The sequence below is a fragment of the Amborella trichopoda genome, chromosome 2, assembly GCF_054954075.1.
Source record: "Amborella trichopoda isolate Santa Cruz 75 chromosome 2, AtrichopodaSantaCruz75HAP2 v2.0, whole genome shotgun sequence".
Taxonomy (NCBI): Eukaryota; Viridiplantae; Streptophyta; class Magnoliopsida; order Amborellales; family Amborellaceae; genus Amborella; species Amborella trichopoda.
The window spans coordinates 64,377,568-64,393,256 of NC_142337.1; positions in this window are offsets into that span (position 1 = coordinate 64,377,568).

Consider the following 15,689-nt stretch of genomic DNA (forward strand, 5'->3'; position numbering starts at 1 on the left):
ACCACTTCTAATGAAATTTTTGAGGTACGTTTAAATTTGATAGTTAAGAGCCTGGCTCTATATAAACTTTTTCCATCATTCAAAAGGTACGGTTTGTATAGAGCTGAAGCTCTAAACAATCAAAGTAGAGCACACCTTCAAATAGTATTAAGAAATGTGGGTTCAATACATAAAATCTTTGTGATAGCCCTAAAATATATTTTTATTTCTAATTACAAAATTTAAAGCTTCAAAAATAATGTAGATCGAGCCTATCTTAAAATTGACGGTCCAAAAATGTACTACAAGATGCACTAATTCCAAAAATTGATCAATTTGAGAATATTTCTTTCTCATGTCCATGCATCTTGTTGTCGAGATGATCAATTTGAGAATATTTGAGAATAAATCAAAACAATGTATTCTAGTGATATTTTTGAGGTGAGCTCTACTTTTATTGTTTAGAACCTTGGCTCTATAGAAACTGTTTCCATTTTAAATGGCAAGAGAACCTGGCAACAGACCAAGTGGGCCGACTCTACAAATAGGACCAGACCGTCAAGTTGAGGCCTGAGAGTTCGGGTGTAGGACCAAAAACTAGGCCTGGTCACAAGGTTTGGCTGGGTCTAGGCCACAAGTTAGGACACGGCCCAACCCTAAATACTTGTGTGGACTGCCCAGGCAGTCCCTTATTTCCCACTTTTTCACATAAAGTACAGAGTATTGTGTTTTAATATTTATATTTTTCTATTATTAGCTTAATCTTATATTTTAGGTGCTTATATTTTCTGTTATTATGTATTATAAACAATCTAAAAATAGTAATTTAAAATAAATAAAATGATCAAAATACTTTTAAAAATCATTTTTATATATTTTAAATTATTTTATTTTGAAAAAATCTCTCTATAGACCCTAATTTGGTGTATATTTTCTCCATGCACCCTGAAATTTAAAAACTTTATCGCGCCATTAAGATTTTTACTTTCCTGCTCCGAACCTCGATGGTTATTATCCAAATGTTCATCGCAATGGTTTTTCGTCCTAAACAAAATCAATAAAGACGTTTTTTTTCTCCGCCTTCCTCTGCCTCTCTCTCACACCTTGCACTTTGCCCATACGTCTCTCTCTCTCAAATCCCTCTTTTTTCTATCTCTAAGTCCTAGACTGGAACAATCAATTGCATTATAAAGAATTATAAAAACTTGTTCGATCATAACATATCTTCTCTTCCCATTGATCAATATGGCTTCAGGAACTAAAAATTCATATCTTCCTTTCATTCGCTCTATTGTTCCTCATTGTGAAAACTTTCTAATTTTTTATAGACTCCTTTTGAATTTTCTTTTGCATCAGTTTTTATTTTTATTTTTTAAGGGTATATCTCTCTCTCTTCTCTATTATTTGTTTCTATCCCTTTTGTCTCTTGTTTCTTCTCCCTCTCTCTCTTTCTCCCTCTCCATTTTCATTGTAAATCCATGTCCTCTTTCGCAGTTTGCTCCATTTTTGTATTGCTTTGTCATTTCTCTTGTGAATTCGTCTTCTTATGCATTCCACTTTTTTCCTTTTGTTTCTATTTCATACCTCCCTTTGTCCTCATTTCTCTTTAAATCCCTGTTTGTTTTTCTATAGTCGTTTTTGTGGTCTCATCTCTCTCTAATATCTATCTATCCCTTTCTCTCTGTGATCTGGAGAAAAGGAATGGTCTTTATAACCTAGACTTACGGGAAACCTTAATAAATAAATTATTCAAGCTTTGATGGAGTGCTGCCATCGCTCTGTTTGCTCAATGACAGAGCGAGAAATGAGTTGGTGGAGAGAGGCCATAGAGAGAGCAAACGGGGGAAGGGAGAGAGACATAGAGGGAGGCGATGACAAAAGAGTGAAATGAGATTGGGACCTGTGCATTTTTATAGGTTATAATTAGGACAAAAAACCAGTGTTAAATGAAAAACATCACGGTTGTGACCGCTTAAGGGGTTAAAAGATAAGAATGTGATAAACTAGATACCGTTATAAAGTTTTCAAAATTCAAGGTCTATGAGGAAATCATACACCAAATTAGGGTGTTCATATAAAATTTCCCTTTTATTTTTACTTTATTACTTTTATAATATTTTTTCATAAATTAAGAGATGTATGGTGATGAGAATTATGGACACACGATTTTTTAGTTCAATATAATATAAGGAAAATATAAAATTGAACTACTAAACATGTTCGTAAAAAGTGGGACATAAATGTAAAGATAAAATATAAAAAATATCTTTTTTTAAAATTCGGCAATTTTTTTGAATTTTATATCATGTCCAATTTTTTACAATTTCGTCCCCAATATACTCTTCACTGCACCTGCGTTATGCATCACAACCCTATCAGAACCAAATGCTTAGGGTCATGATGCCCAAGGCAATGAATCACACTCTTTTGCCCTAGAGCGAATCATTGTTGGGTTCGCTTTTGTTCGTCAAATTCCCCATGAGTGAAGGCCGTCGAAGAAGCTGAAGCTGCCATTGAGTTCGGAAACTAAGAAAACCAACATCTGAATGTCTCGTCCTGCGCAACGTCCCATATGTCGTAGACCTGAGCACAATCAATATGAAAAGTTGGGATGGATCATTGCATATCTCTGCGTTTTTTCATGCAGTTGAAGTGACTTATTTGTAAGGAACAACCACCTTTTGTTGAGCGGTGCTACTGAGTAGGATTGTCTTTTTAATGTCTCTCTCCACTATCACGGCTCTGATCAGGTAATGATGTTTGAAGGGTCATTTCTAGGAAACACCCAATACACCCAATGGAGTGCTTTGGGCATCACAACCCTAATAGGTACCCCAAGGCATCTTGGGTATCACGTCCTCATTAGGGTGCTAGTGCACCATGGCTCTATTGGGACTATGATGCCTAATGGGTGTTTCCTAGGAAGCACCCAAGGGGGTGCCTAGGGCCATGATGGGCTTTTTTAGTATAAAAAAAGAACCATGACAGTTTGGGCATGGATGTAAATTAAAAAATATCATATTTTTAAAATAATGAAAAATAATTAAGAATATCTTTGATAATTTTCCAACATAAAGTATAGAATATTGAGAATATTTTTTAATTCTATAAAATATAAGGGATATTTTTGTAAATCTCTCCCTATATTTTGTTATGAAATTTGTTAGTAAATAAAGACATGCGAAACTAAAATAACTTGATATGGGATGCCCTAAATATCTCACTTCATTCATTAGAAGATTCTATTATATAATGAAGATTGAAGGGCAGTGATCAATTGATTGCAAGATAATAGCCGAGTCACATTTGAGTAAACCCTAATACAATAACTGTGTGTAAAATGCATTGGTTTATGAAGTTTTTTTTTTTTTGGGTAATTCAATGGAGAAGACAAGCCCCTACCCGTTTTTTTAAGTGGAATAGGAGTTAGCATTTTGAAGGTGTTAGTATTGGGAATGGAAACCATAATGTGATGACTAGGATGCAGGGTGCTACCACCACGGCCCTAGTCACTTCCCTAGTTTTATGAAGTTTTATTGGACATAATGCATATTTCACATTCATTACTTCAAATGAGCTTGAAATTATATATAACTTATTTATAGACCATAGGCCGGTCATAAACAAAAAGTGTCGTCACTTGGTGTAATAGTAAAAGGCTCGGGTAGCTGGCTCAAGAGTGTGGGTTCGAGTCTTGAGTGCGGCCACTTTGTGTATAAGCCAACGATTAGGAGCGTTTTCAGCCCATCCCTCTCGTGATACTGCTTAGGCGAGACCAACACCGGGTTATAGCCCTTTATACTATTCAAATAAAATAATATATATATATATATATAGACCATAGATGTTCTGCTATTTCTATATACACCCCATTTGTGGAGTATAATTGATATTCTCTATAGACTAATAGTTCAAAACACACACTACAGACATATCGGCTAAATATGTTGTATTATGAAACTTGATAGTAACTTAATACATATTTATGTCATACATATGAGGAATGATCCTATAGGACCCTCCCCCACTCATGTGTGTAAGGCCCTAAATGATCACCATTAAAGTTGGTACGGATCTCTAGAGAAGTTATCACATGGGTGTAGGACTTAATTTTTCTATAGATCCATGTCAAATTTAATGATGATCCTTTGGGGTCCTACACACATAGGTGGGGGAAGGTCCTATAGGATCATTTCTCCATACATATTGCTCTTTAGATGAACTTGAGAAATTTAGATAATTTGATATGGAGCCCTGAATATCTAACTTCATTATAGTAAATATACCCACTAGATATTTGTCCTTCATATAATGAAGCATGATGGGCAATTATTGATTGATTGTATGATAAAAACTAAGTCACATATGAATAATCCCTAATAAATATATTACATGTGGAATGATATAGGTTATGAGGTTTTATTTGGGATAATGGATATTTCATACTCATTACTTCACTTAGCTTAAATCACGCTTAATTAAATATAAATTAAAATGTAAAATTCATCTTTTAGATGGAATTTTACTCCGCGATTGCTGGTCCAAAGTCTAGATGAGAATGGAGGAGGTTGAGCTAGATTGGCAACCAACTTTTGCTACATCCCTACCATGAATCCGGATCGAATGGTATCCACCTCCAAATAGTTGGGATAAGGTTTGAATGATGATGATGATAGTCTTGCAGATGGAATTTGAGAGTATTTTGTAAAATAAAACCATTTTTAAAAGATCTCTTTTTATGTTAAATACCTTATCCAAACCTTTGAGAGACTAAAAATATAAGAAAACCATCAAGTCATTACTCATTCGAGCATAAAAACTAGAGGAATGGACGCCATATATTTAGAAATATATATTTGAAAAACTAAACCATTTATCTTTTGTACATAAATGTGATAACTCTTCGAGACTCGAATTCACATGGTATTCAACATTTCGCTAAAATCACAAGGACTTGTGCAATAAATGGAAAAGTATTCAGCGGACTCATCTACTTATGTGCGTCCCCCTTCCAAAATTGATCTTAAAGACATTTTTTGGTTCCAAGGTTTTAGGGTTTGTTAGTCTGACTCCCAACCACGACGATAATCATGAATCTTGATTTTTCTTTTTTGAAAAATAAATTTGGTATTTAAAAAAAAAAATTTGTCCACAATCAATTATGTCTTTTAGTGGAGGCGCCATTCCTATCTTAGAGACAGACGTTTGACTAATAAGGGGCCCCATAAAAATAGAAAAGTCACTTACGACCATAAAAATAGAAAAGTTACGAAAATCATATCCTTTATAATATGCATTCTTAGAAGGAAAAAGTTTAAATAAGGTTACAACCTTACCTGTAGAATCCACAGGATCATGGAGCTGTTCAAAGATACATTCATTTGTTCTTTTATCCCCTAGCTCTATCGTGTCCTCTCACACTTGCCTTACTTTATTCCCTTTCTTCCTTACTATGAGCTACAATTCATTGTTCATTGTTAATAGGTTAATTCTTCATAGTCACGAATTCAATTTATACTTGGAAAAAGTTTATATTAGGATGCGACCTGATAACGTAGAACTACAGATGCCCCTTAAAAATCTATCAGAAAAGGTAGTTTTAATGTTGAAAAACCCTTTGATTGATCATCTCGATATCGAGATGTATGACCATAAAAAATAAAAAGATTTTAAGTATCATAAATAGTGTATTTTACAACATATTACATACACCGTCAATTTTCAAGATTTTTATATGTTTATAGATCTGCATGATTTTAATCATTTTTTAAATTTAAAATTTTATAATTAAATATAAAAATAGATTTTGAGATAATCCTAAGAACATTTTACATCAAAATTGTATACCATGATAAAATTTGAAGGCGCACCTTACCTCTACAGGATGCATCCATATGCCAACGGCACCCCAAATTTTTAGATGGTGAGATCTAAATATTGAGAAATTTAAATATATTTCGTATCTTAGAAATGCCCATCTGAAATTATTGAGATGAATCCCAAAAATTTATAGCTAAAAAATCCCCCAAACAAATATTTTACAGGTGGAGTAATGTATAATATTGCTGCAAATTTTTCAAAAATAAAAAATAAAAAAAATCTTGGTCATTTCCTTGACAGAGTAAAGGAACAATGTGCTCCTTACACACTTCCCCATGGATATCGCACGAGTTCTTATCTTGTCCCTTATTTGCAACAATTGGGCACATGTACATGTCTTTTGACATAACAAAACCTCGTGACTTGCTTCAATTAATCATCAATGTTGTGATACAAACCCTATTGATATCCTAAAAACTCCCAATTTTGGATCTCAACGTCGTTCACCACCAGTGATTCAACACCCGGACATGGAGGTTGGATTAGTTCGCATCCGGATCGGTTAGTAAAACATATATTTTTATATTTGAAATTTAAAATATTAATAAAAATACAAATTTTAGAAACCATGTGATTTGGTTTGAATCAACTAGACCCCACCAGTTCTTGCGTAGAATTAGACGAGTCTATCAAGATCGAACTGATTCCTCATTTATACTAGGAGATGGGTCAGTAACAACCGGTTCGTAATCAAATCAGAGATTTTTTGTCCCAATCGGCATTTTTAAGGCAAAGTTATATAAATATCTACTATATTTGGACATGCTTTCTACTTGTCCTTGGGCTCATTTGTAAAAATGAGTCCCTTCTTAAAAATCTATTATTTAGATTTATTTCCTTTACATATCATATTAAGCTCGAATTTTGGAGTCCATACTTCTTATAATATGTACCTGTTAAAAATCCAGAAATAATAATTTTTAAAAAGACTAAAACAATCAAAATACCCTAAGATTTGTAAATATATTTTGGCCATTTGTTTTTAGTTTAATTCGTTTTCATATCTTTTACAAATGCGTGTTGGTAAGAAGTGTACCCACACAAAATTCGAGTTCAATCTTATGCATAGGAAAAAAAGTATAAAATTGAATTATTAAACATGATTTTAAAAGGTGGAATATGAATGTAAAATATAAAATATTAATAATGTTTTAAATTTTTCAAAAAAATATATAATAAATATTTATTTTAATATCCATTTTTTAAATCACTATTCACAAGTAAAGCAAAAAGGGACCGATATATATAGCTTAACCTGAACACGTATAATATGCACCTACGGGAGCCTTGTACAGATACTCCCTCAGTCCTAAGACTTACTTCGGAGATTATGATTTGTTTTAATATGAATTTTTCAAACCAGCTAAATATTACCAGATGATTATTTTTTAAAAAAAGAAAAAATGAACTTTGAGTTTTCTAACACTTAGATCTCACCCTTTAAAATTTGGACTGTCTATGTTAAATCTCGAGACATTATTTGTTTAAGTACATAGGGAGTGCAATTTAGCATTTATTTATTTTTATTGGGTTTGTCCATGCATCACAAATATTACATTCCCAAGGTCAAAAAATTACTCCTAAATTAGGTTTTATCTTGGGGATTGAATGAACCATATAGTCTCGTGGGAGTATGAAATCTTTTGGAATATATTCTTAAAGAACAGTTATACATAGCATGCGATACCCAAGCATAAAGCTCCATTGACCATTTTCTAAAGACCAACTTTACATGCTCCTCAGAGAAATAGATGTGTTTTATTTTTTGAGCGTGCATGGTGTGTTTTTGAGGGACCATACTAAACAACAACGCCCTTCAGCAAAATAGACATTTGGGAGAAATTGTGTTTTATCCAAAATTTTGGGATTCATTTAAGTATCACCAGTTTATTATTTTAAAGAAAAAATGGATTTTCGGTTCTTGAATATCGAGATCTTTCCCTCAAAAAAATATATGGTTCTTGTTCAATTTTGGGAAATCATATTCTTGTAGGGCATCATTTTGCTCATTGGATTTAGATTCCAGGAGTCACTTTTTCTAGAAAAGCTGGAACAATAGTATTTGGTTCGCTTAGAATTGACATTTCCATTGGAATTGAGATTTTTTGTGGGATTCCATAGTGCTCATTTTAAACCTAAATTTTGGAAATCTCAATTCTACCAAAATAGGTAGACTTGACATCAAGGAAATAATCATTTTTTGCTACCGAAGAACAAAATAAATATTAAAATTTTAGAGTGAGAAATTATATCAAATTTTAAAGAGAAAAAACACATTAAAAATTTAGAGAGGATAAACTATATCAAATTTAGAGAGAGAAAGTATATGAAATTTGTTAGCGAAAGAAAATATAAATATATTTTAGATAGCGAAACTATCTCAAATTTTAAATTTTAGATAAAGAAAGTACCTTAAAATTTTAAAGAGAGAAACTAGATTAAATTTTAGAATGAGGAACTATTTAAATTTTTTTAGAGAGAAATTATCTCAAATTTTAAGTTTTAGAGAGAGAGGATATTAAAAATTTAGAGATTAAAAACTATATCAAATTTTTTATAGAGAAACTATCATAAAATTTCTAGAGAGATAAACTATCTCAAATTTTAAATTTTACAGATAGAAATATCTTAAATATTTAGAGAGAGAAACTATATCAAATTTTAGATAGAGAAAGTACTTTAAATATTTCGAAAGAGAAACTATTAACAAAATTTTAGATAGAAAAACTATCAAAAATTTTAAGTTTTAGAGAGAGAAACTATATCAAATTTTAAATTTTAGAGAGAAAAAATATCTTAAAACTTTAGAGGGAAATTATATCAAATTTTAGATAGAGAAAGTACTTAAAATTTTTAGAGAGAGAAACTATGTGAAAAAATTTAAATGGAGAAACAATCTCAAATTTTAAGTTTTAGAGACAAACTATTTGAAAATTTTAGATAGAGAAATTATCTCAAAATTTAAGTTTTAGAGAAAGAAAGCATCTTAAAACTTTCGAGAGAGTAACTATATCAAACTTTAGAATGAGGAAGTACCTAAAATTTATTAGAGACTGAAACTATCTTAAAATTGTTAGAAATAAACTATCTTAAAATTTAAAATTTAGATAGAAAAATGAACTACATGAAAATTGTTTAGAGAGAGAAACTATATGAAATTGTTTAGAGATAAACTATTTCAAAAATTTTATAGAGAAAAACTATTTCAAATTTTAAGTTTTACAGAGATAAAGTATCTTAAAAAAAATTAGAGAGATAAACTATATCAAATTTTAGAGAGAAAGTATATAAAATTTATAGAGAGAAAAACTATCTCAAAATTTTAGAGAGAAACTATTTCAAATTTTAAGTTCTTGAAAGAGAGTATATTAAAATTTAAGAGAGAAAAACTATCTCAAACTTTTTAGAGAGAGAGAAAGAAAGAACTTGCATTTCCAAAAAAGAAAATATTCTAGATAATTCAAACAGGAAATTTACATTTTTTTTGTTTCTACCAGATGCGATCCAAACAGGAAATTGACATTTCCAAGAAATATAAATTCCAAGATTAACTTTTCCCAAGATTGATCCAAACGGTCCCTTAGGCACATAGAAGGTGCTAATTAATTTCCTTTCTTCTTTACAGTTGATCATGGGGTTCTAGAGATTACATCCCCATAATTTGGGATCCATAAAGTATTCATAGCTTGAGTTTTGCCCGGGGAGCCAATAGATAGTATGTGCTCCCGTATAAGTATCAAAATTTTTTTACTTATTTTTTTTTGGGAAGAATATCTCTCATATTTTATATGTTACATAACCATTAACCATCCCATTTAATGTTAAAATGATTAATTTTCAAAATAACAAATGTGGCTGCCTATGTCAATAACTGGAGTCATCAAATTGTTTCTGATTTTTTGGTGTCTCTTTATTGGCGATATTTTTCATGCACACTTATTTTGTGGTGATATGTGACTACTTTGTATGTGTGAGCGTGTTTGTTTTTTTTTTTTTTTTTTTTTTTTTTTTTTTTTTATAGTTAGACTCTCTCTATGGCATGTTGTTTGAATGTGAATACAGCTTCCCAGACTCTAAAAAAATTTCAAACAACTTATCAAACAGAGGTTCCCAGACTTGTTAAAAATTCCAGACAAAGCTTATCAAACGTCGTATTTGCCTGCTCCCCCATAGAGACAGATCTTCAACATCTCAAGAGATTCCAGCTTCTAGTTATCAAATAAAGTTGATATTTTTTATCTTTTATTAGAAAGTATGTCATGAGATTGTTTATCTTCAATAACCATAAAATGTGGGAGATGCAACCCTGACTGCCTCAAATGTGAGTAACACAACCTCAACCACCTATTTCAATTCTGATGGCTAAGAGTGCTTATAGCCTTCTTATACTAGGGATTGACAATATTAATACATGATTTAATTTTTCTGTTACTTGATTCTATTGCAATTCAAGTATTAGTGTGTCATGCACTGTTGTTACATTGTACTGCTCGGTCACGTCGACCAAGTTCAAAGACGTTAAGCCAATGTAAAATTTGTTTAAGTTTCAATGAAATTTCTTTGGTGAAATATTCGGACTTTACATTCCAGTTGAATTTTGCTAATTGAATTATTTGGGAAAAGGCTTTAATAATGATGATGATTCCAATTGAATTTTGCCAAGCGCCCTTACCATTTATATTCTTTTTGAGTTTCCTATAAGCAAAAATAATTAACATTAGCTCAGTGAACATATAATGCTTCTATGCTTCAATTATCAGTAACTTGAAATATTGTATAAGGAAGTCTATGTTTAACGGACTTTGGAGTAATTATTGGGCTGCAAATAACTAGAGGGCAAGTTTTTTATGCTTCTCCTACTGCATAGAACTTATATACTTCCCCTTATCCAACTGTCCATTCTGAATGGACAGCTAATAGAGCCCCAATCACAATGTCACGTCTCTACTCCAATTTATTTTCAATTTTTTATTCTACAAAATATTTTTCCACCAAAATTTGGGCGTCCACTTCTCTCTTAAACTCTCACTTATAAAAAATATAAAAAAATATTATATGTAAAATAAAACAATCAAAATACCCCTGAAAGATTCAATACGTACTTTGGTCATTATATTTTATCAAAAATATATTTTTAATTCTTTTTTTAAGTGCACCCCAATGAGAAGACGACACGTACCGAATTTCATATTCATATGATTTGTAAAAAAAAAACTTAAAATAAAATATCCTGAGGCGTCGGATCTATAGATCAAACGGCCAATGGCTCATTTGATCTAAATTGGATAGCTGGATGAGGGGGAAGTACCTTCTATGTAATAGGGGAAGTATAGAAACCTTTTTCATAACTAGAATGTTAAATCTAGCAACACCTTTCTAAATCTAAAACCATATTCTTTTTTTAAAAAATAAAAATAAAACTATATTCTCGATAGACCAACTTTGCAATGTTTGGAAAATGACATACAGCAAGAAATTGAGAATTTAAAGCTTTTTTAAAAGTAAAAATATGGCATCTCTGCCATTTTAGATCACTACGGTGTATTCAGCTGCTATATCGTTGAAAACTTAAAATAGGCATAACCCAATATTTAGAAAAATTGACCATCAAAATTTTTCTTTATACTTCCCTTGCATGGCAACATTAAAAAGCATTGGCAAGTGTATTATGCATCGAGCGATTGCATCTTAAATATTGATGGTGATGGTTCCTCAGAAAAAGCCAAAAACCAAGGGTAAAAAATATCCTAAAAATATCATAAATTTTAGTTTTAAACATTTATTTTTTATATATTAATAATTTCCATGTCAGTGATTGTGTATTCCTAAAAAAATAGGCAAAAATCCATTTAAATATGGATCTTGAAGAGAAGACAATTATATATATATATATATATATGAGTAAGCAAACTTATTAGAAACTCAAAGACTCTCTTTATTAACTAATTAAGAATATACAAGACCCGTATAAATATACGGTCAGTAACAATTAAAGATAAATACTAATGATTATAAAAAATTACTAACTAATTTTATCATAATAAAAAACATCTAATTAAAAGATATATGCCCATACAGATATATATGCATACAGATATGCATTCATAATGAGATAAATCAATACTAACAAGATATCCATACGCTAACATATTATATGTTTTTTTTGGGTAAAGTAAAAGGTTAAGTCCGGGATTTGGGCTCTTATCCTTTGGTGAGAAAAGAGTGTGTTTCTTTTTAAATTATAAATTTTCCTTCACAAATTTATAAACGACACTATAACTTCCCCCCTCACAAATATTCATTTTTTCCCTCCTATGTATTGATTATGAGATTTGAGAGTTGAGCACGTATACTGTGCTCCCTCGGGAGCACAATTTATTTCTACTCCCTTGATCACATGACATACTTGGAAAAAAAGTTTCAATATGAAATTTTGGTAACCACGTTATAATCACTACATGATTAAAAAAATTTGAAATTTGAGTTTTGTAAAACTTTAGATCTCATTCTCTAAAAATTAGACAATTTCTATTCAATCTTTGAGATTTTTTTTATTTGAAGTGCTTAAATGGTGTAGAAAAATTAAGACGAAGAGGCAAGAAGAGAAAGAAGAATAAAAACCAAGTTTACGTGGTTTTGTCTCATTGAACTGTAGCTAAAGTTGAAGGGCTACTCAATTGTGCCATAATTTCATTCATCAAGTATTAAATAGAAAATACAAGATAACAACTAAAAAAAATTGATATCCCCAAATATCTCCTAAATATATCATCATGATATTCTTCATGTCTAGTTACCCAAAATATGGGATTTGGGTAACCATATCATCTGTGTATCATATTTCACTAGTTGTATATTTTCAACAGTGTAATTAAGGGGTTATTGAGGTCAATCTATGCGTTAAAGACGTTATATCCTGAAAATTTGAGGTCCAAAAACTAATCCTAGGTGGGTTTTACCCAAATAGATGGTATACTTCCTGGAGAGTAGATTATATTTTTGCTCGAGAGTTTATGAGCTTTCGAGAGGGAATAGATACAAAGGAATTACCCAAACTTAAACAGAACTTGATAATTTTGATTTCAAATTGTAACATAAACAAATATTTTGATCAGTCTTTTAGTTTTTCAGTGAATTACAGGAAGTTTGAATTGTTCAAAATCAAAATTTCTCACCTAAAAGTCACTGAGAGCAATTAGAACATTAAAATGTCACTGATGATGATCAACCATCATTATGACAAGGGCTCTTATTATTTCTTGCGGTTATAGTGGCCTGACCCCACCTATTATGTATTTTCAGTTTCTGATGATTGTGAACCAGTCCTACTTCTCTATAGCCATAATAGATGAATAATGGATCTGATATCTATAAATAACTCATTTTTCAATCGAAATTTCGGCTTTTTTTTTAAAAAAAACGGAGGCTCTACTCCCATGAGTGGTCACCAAGGTTAATTTAGAAACCAATGTTTCTCCATAATTCTAACTCAAACACTAGTCAGTTTCAGCCAAAAGACAGATTGATACATGGCTCTATAGTCTCCACAAAGCTCTATGTTGAGAACAACTATTCACTTGGCTCAGTTTTATCCTAAAAGTACATGTGCCATAAACTCGATTGCATTATATACAAATGTTGTGTCGAGGGAAACAAATACTTTGAAGATAGTGGGAGCATCTTATGACTCGCTAGTTTGCGTCGCACAAATAAAACTATTTCAAGATCAAGTTATCGCCAAATTTCAAACAAAAAATACTAATAGTTCAACACTAAATTCAAACTTCAGAAGTTGGTGTTGCCGTCCTCCATGGCTTGACCAATCAAGCCCAAATATGATATTAATTCTTGTTAAATTTCCATGCTAAAATTCCTCGTGCGATTGATGTCAGGAATAGATGGTTGTCGTGGGTTGTTTCTTCACTTAATTTTATCAGTGATTTGAAAAACGTTTGGATAAGAATTGCTAGATTCAAAATGATTTCTAAGAGGACTGGTACGGTTCCCATGATATATTGAGAACCAACAGTTCCTGATAGGAACCAACTGATTCTGCAGGAAACAGTGTTGGATAGCCCGATTCCTAAATATTTTATTTTTATTATTTTTATTTTGTTTAAAATTGTTTTATTTTTGTTAACCACTTATGAAGAGAAATTGTTATATTTCTATAAAAAAAATATTTTTTATTTTTTTGGATAAGTCTATGGTTGGAATGGAACCTAAAATATAATATTGCAAGCGTCGACTACTAACTAATACCCTATTTCCTTTTTATTTTTTATTGTTTATCAGCGTTTTATATTTTTTCAAATGTTTTCTTTTTCCCGTTCTTTTGAGATCTCCCCATGTCTCATTGAGATGGCCCTGCCCACACCCACTTGGTAAAGGCACACGTTATAATAAGGACCTGGTTTCTATGAGGCCAAGTCCGAGCTTATTAATAAAATTATTTTTGAAATTGATTTTTGGACTTAATTTTTAAAGACATGTAATCTATACCATGGAGTTCGTGAATATGAAAAAATAAGTAAATTTTAAAAACTAGAAATAATAATTCCAGTAACAAAACATTTGGACTGTTAGGGTCATCTAACTTTAATATAAATGCTTTATACTTGTTGGACCGCATATGTAGTCATGCAGTCCCGATGTGGGACGAATTTATGACTCTCGTTATCTTCTTTTCCCTTTTTAACCCAATACGAGCTCATCAAAATAGATGGCAAGTGATCAAGACACTAATATAAGTGCCATATTAAGCATACTTTATTTTTGGGAAATTTATTAAAGAGATGCATCATTGAAAATTGTTATACTTCGGACTTTGAAGAAAGGAATGGGCGGGGTTCGTGCGGTAGTACCACTTAAGCCCCAAGTTAAAGGTTTCCATTATTACTAATGGATTAAAAATTTAACCATTTCAAAAAAATGGCTAGGGGCCTGTGACCCCTACTAACTTATCCAAAAAAAAACAAAATGTGAAGAATAATTTTATAAACGTAGGTTAAATAATTTGTGTGTATGTATGTGTATGAGAGAGAGAATGTGTGAGAGACGGATTCATAAAAATCACAATTAATATAAAAAACTTAGTATAAAAATAACAAAAACGAAACAAAATTGCATTAAAAAAATTACACTCAATATCACAAAACTAGTATCAAACTTCACAAAAATCATTTTCTCCTTCATTTCTTTATTAAAATTACAAAATGAGTATAAAAAATTATTTAGAAGTATTGTATAAAAGAGTAATATATATATACACTCAAACAATAAATGGTGTCTCAATACTCATGTATTTTTACAACATATTGAAGGTCTATAATGCACTAGTCCCTTTATTTTCTTTTCCGAAACTCATAAAATAACATTTATAATAAATTTTAATACTTTTTTAAAAAATTTTGAGGCCAGATCGAGTCGATACGGACCGCCTATTCTTAAATCCAGACCAATTTTCCTCCAATGAAAGACTTGAGCATACAGACTGCTCGTCTCAACCAATCAATAACAACTTGAAAAGAAAAAGCTTGCGGAAAAGTTATATTCCCCCACCGTTCTTACAACCTTCATTTTGTTTTTTTATAGAAAGAAATGAGAGGGTGCAGTTTGTATAGAGCCTAGGCTCTAAACAATCAAATTAGAGCATACCTTCAAATAGTATCAAAAAATATAATTTTATTGTTGAAAATATTTGTGATAGTCTTATAATATATTTTCATCTTTAGTTATAAAGTTTAAAGTTTCAAAAATAGCATAGATCGACATATCTAAGAAAACTTGAAAATCTTGAAAATTGACGATCCAAAAATGCATTACAAAAT